The following is a 14216-nucleotide window of genomic DNA, read 5'->3' as shown; positions in this document are numbered from 1 at the left end:
ATCTATATAAACATAACTTTTGGGTTGTCATAAAATATTCTCTTTCCTCTTCCAGTTAGTCACTATAAGACTACAATGTACATTAAAGGAGTGATGTTAAACAATAAATAGAAGTGGGGATTTATTTTTTTCCAATGCACTTAGTACCTGAACCTAAGGAACATATTTCTCTGGTGGCTAGTGTACAACACAAACGCCATGCCTTATATTTAGCATCCACTTCAGGGGCCGGCTGGCAATCGTCTGGCTAAAAGAGTAGTGCCCCTGGGCAGATGTCCAGCCCACTCCTGATCAACATTCATACATTAAATAGATTGTAAGCTTGAGAGCAGAGCCCTATTTCCTCTTTGTCAGTTTGTTATCACACAGGGATGGATGCATCAAATGTAAAAATGCAGTCAAACCTCTGAAAATGCCATTTTCTGAGGTTTGGCCACATTTCATATATACAAAGAGCTCTGAAATGCGATACAGTCCTGAGATTGGACCCAGTAGGCAATGCCATCTGTAGGTGGTGTTGCCTTAAAGAAGCGTATTGGCTTCTTTTCACAATGTACACTGAGGGGTATCCAATCGGATCCCTCTGGGTGTTCCCTGAGGCATGCACATCATTCATGTCTGCATTATAAAAAAGTGCATCAGTGGCCCTAAGGCCTAATTCAGAGATGTAAGCAAACACAAAGGTTTATGTACATCTCTGATGTTAGTTGATCTGTGCATCAGTAGGATCTGTACTGCACATGTGCAGATCTGTGTCTACGATGGCGATCACAGTTCCTCCTAAGTCATAGCAAAATTTGGGGAAGGGGCGGCTATGGCCAGCATTACAACGGGGCCTGTCTGCCCCATTTTCTGGGTATGCAAAATCCAGTGTCTGCATCCTTGGGTCAAGCTCTTAGCCATGCATCTCTGACTGTTCTTAATGTCCCTTTAGCACAATATCTTTATGCTCTCTGTATTTTATGAAAAGCTTTTCTGTATTTCATTGTTTCTGTACTGCTTTATTTTAATTCTGTCTATTAAGCATTTTGGGTCCTATAGGAGAAGAAGCACTATGGAAATAAAGTTAATTATTATTATTATTTTTATTATTATTATTCATTAGCTTCAGCATAGGGAATTCCTATGACTAAGTCCGAGCTCAGATCACTTTTGGGGATCCAAGTGCACCAAGTCACAAGTCCGGTCTTCCTTCGAGTTCAGAATTATGATTTCAAAACTGAATTTCAGGTTTTTGGATTGCATGTAAGTCCCTCCCTCATGATTTCAGATCCAAACCCAAACCCAAAACATCTGACTGTGGTTTTGTAAACCAAAATACTACAATGATTCAGAACCAAAACACCAGGGTTTGCACACATTTTTAATGTGCATCATTTATAATTTAAATATTAGCATCTATAAATGAACCTCTAGCCTTCAGACAAAATATACATTACTAACACTGTTCAATTTCTGCATGTGAAATTTAAGAAAACTAAATTACTGTACTACATCTATTCAATATTTTTATTTTATACTTTTTATATTGTATTTTGGTAAAAAAAAGTTTTGTTCTCAATACTTACAGCCTTTGCCCAAAGCACAGTTAATCTTCTAGTCTGTTCTCAGATCTGCACAAAGAGCTATCTGTGTTGTGAAAAATACATTAAGTAAAAATGATGATAGGTATAATAAAAAAGCATACCTTCAGCAAATTAGCATGCAGTAGTAACTATTACAGTTATCAAATTATCCTCCTATAAATTAATAAGTAATGTGCTTTACCACTGGATTTTGGACACAATCTCACATTCATCTAAAAAATATAATTGATTTCTGGTAAAGGCATTAAGATTAAGGGGAAGTTACATTTCAGTAAACAGTTTCATTTAAAATCTTAAACTATTCATATGCATAGAAAACTAGGCTGATATGATGCAGTAATTACTTTTCAACACTTTATCTAGACTGACAAGCTGAATTTATTCTGAAGGTGTAACAGAAACCTTCATAGGGCTGATGCAGCCAGGAGACATGCAATGTTCAGCAGGAGGTATCTGTAATATTAATGTGCATTATAAGGAAAAATAAAATGGATAACAAAAGATAAACAACCTGAATCAATATCCTCAACCCCTCTACACCACAAGAAGACCATTGAACTACTGCAACACTCAATCTGTTGCTTCAATAAAAGTTGTGTATGAGTACAATGTACCATGTAAAATTGTAGAGTATGCAGCTGCATTTTTAATTATAGCACATAAAACTAAAAGGTATTATCTAATATCATAATAATCTGGACATGAATGAGTGTTTTAGTGGCTGTCAGTTGAGAAAGGGTTGGAATATTGAAATATTATAGAGCTGGAAGTGGCTTAAGTAACAGAGGAACTGACTGTGGGAGATGAAAGAGAGGTCAGAGTCAAGGATGACAGGCAGGCAGTGGACTAAGGTGCCCAAGAGGAGGTCATCAAATAGAGAGGTTGTTGTGTGGGAAAGGAAGGGGAAAAGAGATCAGTTAGGGTGTTAAGTGAGTAGTGGTGGTATTGAAGGCTGAGATGGCTGATAAGCTCACTGGAGGAAAAGGCATAGACAGAGAAAAGAAAAGGAGTGAGAATATAGCATTGGTGAATGGTTTAGGGAGTGGAGATGGAGACAACAGAAAAAACAGTGAAAGAGAGGTTGAACAAGTAGTAGTCAGGTGAACCGCAACAGTGCTATGCTAGGGAGGCCAATGGAATGGACTATTTGCACCACTATTTGTGGTGGTCAAAAGTGTCAAATATTGCAAAGAGGTCAAGGAGGATTAGTATAGAGTAGTCACTCTTAGATTTGGTAGTGAGAAGGTTGATGGTGATCTTGTTAAGGTAATATAAATTGACATGAGAGACTAAGATCTGTATTGAAGTGGACCTGAGGTGGGATTGGGGAAGGATGTAGGATACATTATCTCTTATGTTACTGAAATCATGATAAGGAGATGGTTTCTGTTAAGACCATGGTGATTGCTACTGTCAGTGCATTTCATTGTTTAGGCAGAGTGGTTAGCATTGCTACAATACAGAGCTAGGTAAATGGGGTTGTTTTCAACATTGGGGGTGATTCAGACCTGATTGCTGGGCTGCTAACTTTGCTGTCCCTAGGGGGCGTGTAAATTTGCTGTGCATGTGTGCAATCCCATGTGTACGCTGAGCCACAAAAATCCACCATGTGCAGCGTGTGCGCAGCCCATGACTTACTCCTACAGTGCAATCAGAAGAGGCTGTTCGGGTCCGGAGCTGATGTCAGACACCCTCCCTGAAAATGCTTGGGCATGCCTGTGTTTTTCTGGACACTCCAAGTAAACGGTCAGTTACCACCCACAAACAATCATCTCGCGGATGCCCGTGCGATCCGAATTTTTGCACCATCCTGTCGCTGACCAGTGATGCCCGTTGTTGTCCGACGCGCGTGTGCATTGCAGTGCATGTGCAGTTATGAACTGATCGCCCGCTGTACGAAAACTCAAAGCAGCGATCAGGTCTGAATCACCCCCATTGATAGTTTCTGCCTAAAGTTTGTTTGTTTAAAAGTTTTTGCATGATTTCCTCTGCATACCAAAAACATACTCATAGACTAAGGGGTATATTCAATTAGGGTCGGATCCATTCTGACATGCATTTGTCGGAATGGATCCGACAACCCCTATTCAATCCCATCTCAATTCAACTTTAAAAAAAGTCAAATTGAGATGAGACCTGTGAGTGGAGGAGAGGGGGAAGACCAGCAGCGAGAGCCACGGGCAGACGGAGGAGAGCAGTGCTGCAGAAGGATGTCTCACAGACGCAAGACCTCACGGCAGTGTCCACCCGGCTCCAGCAAGCGTGACCTCACTTGCTGGAGCCTGGTGGATGGTGCTGTGAGCAGCGGCTGGGACACATCCTCCTGTAGCGCTGTGCTGTAGTGCTGCTGTCCCCTGTCTGCCTGTGGCTCTCCCCAGTCTCCCCGCGGCTCTCCCCCCTCTCCTCCTCTAAAGTCCCTCATCTCAGTCCGACATTTTTTTATGTCGGACTGAGATGGTCAGAAACGGGCCAAATCCTGTCGAATTTGGCCCCATTTTCTTCAAAAGTACGTGAATCGGCAGCTATACCGCCGTGTCACGTACTATTCGACAAGTCGAATTCCCTGACTTGTCGAATAAAAATAGCGGGGCCTGAATAGGTTGAATCACGATTCAACCTTAAAAAGTCTAAAACTGACATCTTTTCGACAGACGGCAGCTTTCAACCCTAATTGAATATACCCCTAAGTGGATTTGGATGAAGCTAAACCTAGTCTGTGAATTCATACCAGGGCCTATATTTACTAATAATCCGAGTTTGACCGATTTGTGTTTTTTTTTCTAAGTCCCAACATGGGAATTCACTAAGCACAAATCTCGGCAATGTTTGGGCTATTCGTAATGGTTTTAACGGCAAAGTTCAAAAATACGAATGAATAGACCATCGGTCAAACGCGGCTGTTATTTCATACAACACGGGTATTCGCTATTCATTCGTATTTGGGTGTTAGTCTCTGAATACGACCGCTCAATTGCGGTCGTATTTTTTTGCGATTCGTTAAAAAAAGCGGCAAATCAATAGACCTGCTTTTTACAGGCGTGTTTACATGTGTTGCAACTAACAAATCACTCACACCTGAATTAGGATGCCTATAAATGGATCTTAGGCCCATTTCAATCCACCTACACTCAGAAATGGCAGCAGGACTGTGGGCCAGTGATATTTTGTGTGCTGTGGGATTCCTCAGACTCAGACATCAGCCTGTAAGTAACCAGGGCCAAGAAACTGAACATGGTCAGCAGGTTGTACAGGTTCCGCGGAGGCTGCGCAGGCCTCGTTTTTTTAGGGGGCGTTTAAACTTGAACGCATTGTCCGATGATACGGTCATACAGATGTTCCGTCTAAATCGTAACATTTTCCGTCTGTATGACCTTGTCAAACTGGGCCTAGACCCTGAGACAGCACGCTCTCGCTCTGTCTCAGGCCTGCACAAACTCCTGGCTGTGTTGCACTTTATGACTACTGGCAGTTTTCAGGCTGTGTCTGGGGATGTTATAGGAATCTCACAGCCCTCATTTTCTAGAATATTAACACAGGAGATGTATACCTAACTACCTCCTCTGTTTTTTGGTTGGTTTATTTATTCGGTGGCCAGTTCTGTCCTAAAATCTCAAGTTTAATTTTCTTTCAAATATACACACAGGTGTTGGCTGTTTTGCAGCCCCACATCGATGCCTCAATCTGCTTCTCTACCCAGGAGTCTCAGTGGCATGCCGTCAGGGTAGATTTCTATGAGCTGGCTGGCATGCCCAATGTGCTTGGAGCCATAGATTGCACACACATTCAGCTGAGACCACCTAGGGGCAGGCAGCACATCTATACTAATCGTCATCTATAACACTCCACAAATGTGCAGGTGGTTTGTGATGCAAATCTCAAAATAATGAGTATTGTTGCTGGTTAATCTGGGGGCTGCCATGACTCCTTCATCCTCAGTCAGTCATCCCTCTTTGATAAGTTTGAGGACGGACAAATGCCAGATGGATGGCTTCTGGGTATGTAATTTTATATGTGTAGGCCTGTGTCTACTTTATCCAAATATAGGGGCAGATGTATTAACCTGGAGAAGGCATAAGGAAGTGATAAACCAGTGATATGTGCAAGGTGATAAAGGCACCAGCCAATCAGCTCCAATATGTAAATTATCATTTAGGAACAGATTGTCCGCTGCCTTTATTACCTTGCACATATCACTGGTTTATCACTTCCTTATGCCTTCTCCAGGTTAATACATCTGCCCGACAGTGTGTTACTTATGTGTTGATCTATCTTAACATGAATCACGTTACTATATCTGTCTTTTAGGTGATGGAGGATATGGTTGTTTCTCTTGGCTTCTAACTCCATTGTCCCGACCTGATACCCCTGCTGAACACAATTACAATCATGCACATAAGTCCACGTGGAATGTGAAAGAACGATGTTTTGGTGTGCTGAAATCTAGGTTTCGGTGTCTGGATAAGTCTGGTGGCCTTTTGTTGTATAGTCCCTTGAAGGTGACTCAAATTGTGTTCTGCTGCTGCTTTCTTCATAACATGTGTTTGCAACAACATCTGCCACATGTTGAGGAGGAGGAGGATGAAGAAAGCAGCCAGCAAGCTGAGGAATTAGAGACATCTGGTGATACTTAGAGTACAGATGTAGGGAGGCAGGTTAGGCAAGACCTCATAAATCGTTATTTTTAAGGTAAGTTTTGTTTACTTCTTTCATTTGTTGTGTAAGCCTAAATATATGTTGCCCCATTTTTCATTTAAAAACCATTACTCAGAATGTGTCTGTCTCCTTGAGACATACAAACATACCCTTGCTTTATGCAAAACAAATGTAGCATATGTCTTGTGTTTATTTTTAAACTCAAAACAACAGATTATGAATCACATGAAGTCTGGATAAGTGTTAATAAACTTGCACAGATAATTTATTACAAGCAAACATAATCCACATAGTAATTTATTTAGTATTTTTCTTTATGATTGTGTGTAACGTCCTAATGCACAGGTTCTCAAACTCGGCCCTCAGGACCCCACACAGTGCATGCTTTGCAGGTAACCCAGTAGAAGCACAGGTGTATGAATTACTCACAGACACATTTTAAAAGGTTCACAGGTGGAGCTAATTATGTCACTTGTGATTCTGTGAGGAGACCTGCAAAACAGGCACTATGTGGGGTCCTGAGGACCAAGTTTGAGAACCTGTGTCCTAATTAAACACTCCTCCACATATAATATGTTAGCCTTGAGGAATGCATGTGTCCCTATGTGTGATGCGCCATCGTATTTAAGGGACACAAACTTAGTATCATCCAAAATAATTTATTTCGTAATGTTTGCTGCAGTAAACTTGCTGATTTGTAAGTCAATACACAGTGTCAAAGTCGAAAAATATTGTAGTACACACACCACGTACTAACAACACACACATGCCCGCTGTGCGTGCACTTGTTCCGCCGTGCGTGCACATATCCGCAATTTGCGTATGATCGCTCCCGCGGTCCTGCGCGTGGTATGGGTATTTACGGCGGAGTTTGTGAGCGCATAGAGGGTTATCAAAACATTACATATTTAATCCAAATAGTGCACATTGTACACATAGCCCCCCTGCACCACATCAGCAAGTATCAACAGTTTAAATGATTCCAGTCCTAAGGGATTCACCTTTGCATGACAGGAAGGGACAGACTAAGGTTATAAGGTGATGTCTGGTATCTAGCTGTAGGGTATTTTAAGGGTAACATTCCGGTGTTGGTTAGAGGAAGATCGCATGTTCCTGCGTATAGTTATGTGCAGAAGTAGAATATAGATATAAACTGTATTTACTGTATATTATGTATGCGGTGGGAATCCAGAGGAGACCACCCACAAGAGCAGTTGAGAAAGACATCGCCCACCGTTTCAAATCAACCTATGACCTCTCCTGTAATGTAAAGATGCATCTCTGTGTCCAATGGACAAAGGGATTACAGTATCCATTGTATTGCTTTTGGAAGTAGTGTATAAAAAGCCTGCTGCTGCCTGGCCGGTCAGAAGACTCTTAACGCTATCTACCTGATTAGCGGAGGACTGGACCAGGAAGCGCATGCGAATATTCTCACATATGTACATTGACTGTAGCCATTTACTCTGTTGTATTGTAGTGTATAAATTGTATTGTTATCCCCTTCCAGATATATACGTTGAGTGTCGGAGCCCAGTGTTTAACTACAAATCGGTGTTGTGTCCTCTTTTCCCTGCTAGGGTTTAAAGCGTATTACATTACCTAACTGTACAAAGTTTAAAAGTTTTATTGATAAGGTGTGTACGCTCTGTGGGTACATTGTACCATCAGCGCTGCATAAGGTTTTAGGTGTAACATCATTGCAGTGCTTTGCTGCATAAGGTTTAGAGTGTAATAATATCATTGCGTTGCATTACTAATAAGGTTTAAAGTATATCAAGAGTGTGTGCGCGCTGTGTGTACTTTGTACCCCAGCGCGGCGCTTGTACGCTAAGTCCGTACACGGTACGGGACTCTGTACGCAAATAGCATACAAAGTACGTAGAGTTCATATTAAGTCTAGCGGCCGCAGCGGCTCCATGGTAAAAGTGTGTTTAAAGGTATAGCTTTATGGTTTAAGATAATATCGACATTATCAATTGGGGCATCGTCCGGTTTTTCCTCATACCCGCAGCCTAGCAGGTTAAAGCAGACTTTATCTATCAGCAAAGGGCGGAAGGGTATCCTACGTGAACCTTTTCCTGGCCGTAGAATACACTGGAAACCCTAAGTTATTGCTGTTTAGATGGCGTCTGCTCTGCATGGTTTGTAGGGATGCTGGTGGGACCCGTAAAGTAAATACGCAAAGCTATTCATTTTTTTAAAGGTCTGTGAATTTCTATTTTGGCGCCAAATGCGCACACAACACAAGCATACACCTGTACTTTGTATTTGTATACCTGCTCATATTGTTGCCATAAATACTGATTACTAGATTCATTTAGACCTGTACGGAGAAATTTGTTGCTATTTAGTTAAAATATAGAATAAATATTAAGGAAGTAAACGTAAAACACAAATACAGTCTGGCCTAGTTAAACAGGTTTAAAGAAACTTTGAAACAAGAAAGAAACTTTGTTGTGTTAAGTAAACAATTATAGGTAATATCGCTTACATTTATAGAAGTGTGGGATTTGTACTATTGCGGACGTACGGTTTTTGTACACGTGTCTCGGACACAGTACGGGACTGTGTACGCAACGTAAAGACATACGCATGGTCGCGTGTTTACGCAACGTACGTAAGGGTACGACCGCTAAGTACAAATTACACAATAGCATTGTTTAGTTTAGGGGCGGAACAGTAGCCACGCTACAATAGCACAAATTGCTCGGTTTCCAAAATTTAGTTTAACTAAAACCTTTTCTACTGTATTACCTCTGGGGAAAGCTATCAGTTAACAGGAAAGGATATTTTTTTCTGATCAGAAAACTATAGAGTGTTAGTGTGGGCTGAAAAAGGTGTGAATGTATTGAACCCCGCTTGGTGAACTTGGTGAACTCGGTGAACTCGTTGAAACTCGGTGAACTTGGTGAGCACGGTCTAGGTGAACACGTGCAACGGAGTGTGATAAAGCTTTGTGAAGTTGTTGTTTTCTTGGTATTACACTCCGGCTGTTTTGGAGCACAGTGTGAAGACTCCAGTGATCCTACAAATTATAGATAGCAAGTGTCTATAAGCGGTATGATTGGACCGCACGGTTGTGTAAGCAATACGTGGTGCAACGTGATACAAAGTTTTGCATATTTGTGCGTAAATCTCGTCATCATACGCATTGTGTAGAGCACATGCAAGCGTGATTTGTGTAAAAAAATTGTCTTTTAGGCAGATATTCACTCGGTACGGTAAGTTACTCCTAAAGGCCCAGGGGATATAGGCCGAAGTAGGGCCTGCAATGGCTACACGTGTCTGCTAAATAGGGCGGATCCATGGTACTCGGAGCAGAAGAAGTTAGTGGAAGAACTTTGAGGACTTCCACCGTTAGACTACTGTGTTTGGAGCATTTTAGGAAATTTTCCCGTGTTAAAAGGGTCCACAATGGGAGCCAAGTGCACAACACAGGGACGTTCCTCAGTCAGGGTTCAGACAGCTGAATTGAGACCAAGGGGGTCAGCTCGGTTGGTAATGTGGGGGAAGTATGGTCCCCACACTGAGACCTTTTGTGATGAATGGACACAAATGACTGTGGGGGATAAAGCATCATTTCCTGGGATAGGTAGTTTTGAACCAGAAGTATTGCAGAATTTAAGGAGTAGGATATGTCTAATAAAATCCAGAAAACAAAGGATTAGACATACAGATTGTTTAAACTTATGGCAGCAAGAGGGCGATATGCAAAGGGAACTAGCTTACGCAGCAGGTTCCAAACCTAGCAGGAAAATGATGGCAACCACACCACCACCACCGTATATTGTAGGGGAGAAAGTGGCTACAGACAATGGCATATTGGTACCTGATAAGAGTATAGTTGATAAATGTACTAATGCTAACCCGTGCAAGTTGTATCCCATTTTAAACTTTCCTAAGGACTGTGAGCAAGAAGATGAGCCCAGCACGATATCGGCACTCTCTCTAGCAGCCACCATACAGAACACTCAGGTGGGCACGGCCCAACCAGCAAGATCAGTTGTAAGGCCCCCTAGCAGAGGGATAAGTGAGGTCGTGTCCACAGGTAAGTACGGTACCATACATTATGCAGAGACAATAGCACCTCAGATTGTGGACTCAACTCAGAATGATGTAATTGAATTAAATCCTGTCAGGGTGATAGCAGTCCCCAATGGGAAGACTGACGCTCAGGGAGTCACTTCCATCAGGAACATTGCTATGCATTGTCCTTGGTCCCGGACAGAATTGAGGACAATTATGTCTGAATTTCCCGATCCCAGAAAGGCTCTAGTCGCATGACAGAGGTTTATGAAAGAATTAGGTAACGCCACCGAACCCACAAACAAAGATTGGCGAACAGTGCTACGAGTATGTTTACCTTCCAATATTGACTCCGCGAAATTCATTACTGATTGTAAATTAGATGCAGAAGTACCTTTCACTGATGAGTACACTCAGGAGAATGTACGACAGATCAATCTGCAATTAGGAGTATATTTCCCTACTGTTGTCAAATGGAATAAAATCTTTTCCATAAGACAAAAAGAAGGTGAAACGGCATCTGAATATTTCCATCGAGCACTGCAGGAAATGGCTAGATACACTGGGGTCGAGGACATAAAGGAAAATGTACATCACAGGGAGGTAGCTGTGTCAGTATTAATGGACGGGTTAAAAGAGACATTAAGAACAAGGGTACAAACCTCTCTACCTAACTGGAGAGGTATCTCGGTGGCTGTATTAAGAGAGTCCGCAATCGAGCACGATCGGAACATCATTAAGCACAGGGAGTCACAGGGGGACAAGCTGATGACAGTAAGTATAAATGCCCTTACATCCAAACCGCATCAGCCAAAACCCCAGACCCCTGATGGTAAGTCGCATGTAGTAGTATGCTATAACTGCCGGAAGGAAGGACATTTTGCATGGAATTGCAGTTATAAAGGCACACATAAGGTATATCGACCCCCTAGAACAGGATATGAACCACATTATAATACACATGATAGGGATCAGGGATCGCATAGGAGAAGTTATGAGCCGCATGCAGGAGAAACGAGGAGGTACCCACCTAGGAGGGACTGGCAGACCTCTGAAAATTCTCAGCTACCCCCCTCACAAATTGTAGCTGCCTGCGCGCTGCGGGAGGGTCACAATATACAATAGGGGTTGGGCCACACCTGTAGTCTGCAGCCAGTGAAGTTGATTGCTAGCCTTGGTAGTGAACCTGAGGTCACAGTTGATGTAGCTGGCAGATCACTACCTTTTCTTGTAGATACAGGGGCGGCCAGGTCAGTGTTAAATTCAACGGTAGGTATAAAAACCATGGGTAAAACAATTTCGGCAATGGGAGTAACAGGAGTAGTACAACACTACCCTTTGAGTAGACCTGCGGAGATTACGATAGAGCCTTTGCAGACCAAGCATTCCTTTTTGTTAGCTGCATCGGCTCCGACTAATCTACTGGGGAGAGATCTATTGTGTAAAATGGGGTGAGTCATATATTGTACTCCTGAGGGTGTCTTCTTGGATATACCCGAGAATCACGTTCAGGAAGTGCAGGATATGTTAGACACCCCACAAAGGCTAATGTCACACTCTGCTGGTATAGACAGGTGCCCATCCAAGGTGGAGGAAATGATCTCACAAATACCGGGATCCCTCTGGACCAAAGATGGACAAGACACTGGATTGATGGCGAATGTAGCTCCCGTAGTAGAGCAAATAAAAGATGGTAGGATAGCTCCAAAAATCCCACAGTATCCTCTGAAGCCAGAGGTGGAATTAGGAGTGTACCCAGTCATAGAGCACTTGCTACAACAGGGCATCCTAGTTAGGACATCCAGCACTGCCAATAGTCCCATCTTCCCTGTGAAAAAGAGTGGGGGAGGGGTTACAGGCTAGTACAGGATCTAAGAGGGATAAACAAAATAGTTGAGAGCCAATTCCCAGTAGTGCCAAATCCAGCTGTCATCCTCATGCAAATTCCCCCTACTGCAAAATTTTTCACTGTCATTGACCACTGTTCTGCTTTCTTTTCTGTCCCTCTGCACCCTGACAGCCAATACCTGTTTGCATTCACATACAGGGGAGTACAGTACACCTGGACTCGCCTACCCCAAGGTTTCATTGGCAGCCCAAGTATTTTCTCCAAGGCTCTGCATGACTGTTTACAATCCTTTCAACCTGAGAGCGGATCAGTATTAATACAGTATGTAGATGACTTACTGCTGTGTTCTGAATCATTCGAATCGTCCTTGAAAGACACGAAACAGCTTCTGTTTCACCTTTCTAATACGGGACACAAGGTTTCAAAGGATAAGTTGCAGTTGTGCCAGACCAGGGTAAAATATTTGGGACATTGCTTGACGCAAGGCCTTAGACACCTTACCGCTGATAGAATATAGGCGATTCTCGACATGACTGCCACAAACCCAGCAACAGATCCGCACTTTTCTTGGAATGTGTGGGTACTGCCGAAACTGGATCCCAGGTTTCTCCATACTGGCTTTACCTTTGCAAGAAATGGTCTCTTCAAACAAACCAGATCGGATCTCGCACACAGATGAGTCCGAATTGGCATTTGAGAGACTCAAACAGTGCCTATCACAGGCACCTGCATTAGGCATGCCAGATTATGGGAAACCCCTTGAATTGTACGGTACGGAAAGTGCTGGGTGTGCGGCAGGTGTCTTAACCCAGAGTAATGGTGATGCAAGCAGGCTGGTAGCTTACTACAGTGCACAGTTGGACACCGTAGCGCGGTCTCTCCCCACATGCTTGCGAAGTGTTGCAGCGATAGCTTTGCTAGTGAGTAAAAGCGAAGACGTAGTGTTAGGACACAACCTGACAGTCCATACGCCTCATGCAGTGTCAGCCTTACTGAACTCCGCTCAAACCAGACATGTTTCATCAGCGCGGTTTACAAGGTGGGAATTAGCACTAATGGCCCCTGTAAACATCACCATAAAGAGATGCAGCGCACTAAATCCTGCAACTTATCTGCCGGGTGTGCCTGGACAGGCACAAAGGGTGGAGGATGAGAATGATGGTGAAGGAGGATTTAGTGCAGATACTGACACGCATGACTGTATGGAGTATCTGAACCAGACTTTCACCGCGAGACCTGACATTAGTGACAACCCACTGGAAGGCATAGATTTTACTTTTTACACTGACGGTAGTTGCCACAGACAGACGGACTCGGAAGACTTGTGTACTGGATACGCAGTCGTAGATGACAGAGGTATCGTAGAAGCTGAACCCCTGGGTTCTAGGTATGCCTTTGGAGTAGTGCATGATTTCGGGGCCCTATGACGCCTCCGAAATTTCATGACGGCAGCTGGCACACCTGTAGCCCATAGCATCCCACATAAAAAGGCTTCTAACAGCGATACAAGAACCAGACAGAGTGGCTGTTATCAAGTGCAAAGCACATACTTACAACCAAGATCCAATCTCACTTGGTAACAGCCGGGCAGACGAAGCTGCTAAATTAGCAGCCAGCACCCCCATACAAACAGATATCACATCACTGATGATATTCAACACCATCAACACACAAAAATTAAGTGAAATGCAAAATTTGTGTTCCCCACAGGAAAAGGCGGTCGGGAGGTCAAAGGGATATGGCCAGGAGTCCTCAGGACTCTGGACAGGTGGACAGGGTAAGCCAGTGGCCCCTAGAGCATATCTTCCAAGCTTAGCTGAGGCGGCACTCAGTCTGACTCATCTGGGTAAAGAGGGTATGTGTAAGCTGGTGAGAGCCTACTGGTGTGCACCAGGATTCTCTTCTCATGTGGGTAAGAGAGCAATGACATGTCTTATTTGCTTGAGGAAGAATATTGGAAAGTCAATACCAACAGAACCATCCCATATCCCGCCGACTGACGGCCCTTTTCAGGTAATACAGATTGATTTCATACAGTTACCACCCTGTAGGAATTTAAAATATGTGTTAGTCTGTATTGATGTGTTTTCAAATTGGGT

General features: G+C 43.2%; 1 protein-coding gene across 8 annotated transcripts in view; it reads right to left on the bottom strand.

The window, feature by feature from the left end:
* The window catches only part of LOC135055219 (syncytin-1-like), a 113773-nt gene that overhangs the window by 58058 nt on the left and 41499 nt on the right, over positions 1–14216 (bottom strand). For 6 of the 8 annotated variants that reach the window (XM_063959016.1, XM_063959017.1, XM_063959011.1 and 3 more), the window contains one exon: positions 1569–1629. The exons of the other annotated variants lie outside the window; for them this stretch is intronic. The gene's annotated coding sequence lies outside the window, so the exon portion shown is untranslated. The remainder of the gene's footprint in view (positions 1–1568; positions 1630–14216) is intronic. 8 annotated transcript variants of the gene reach the window in all.

The sequence above is a fragment of the Pseudophryne corroboree genome, chromosome 3, assembly GCF_028390025.1.
Source record: "Pseudophryne corroboree isolate aPseCor3 chromosome 3, aPseCor3.hap2, whole genome shotgun sequence".
In the NCBI taxonomy this organism is placed as follows: domain Eukaryota; kingdom Metazoa; phylum Chordata; class Amphibia; order Anura; family Myobatrachidae; genus Pseudophryne; species Pseudophryne corroboree.
This window is presented reverse-complemented; position numbering and strand designations above follow the sequence as displayed.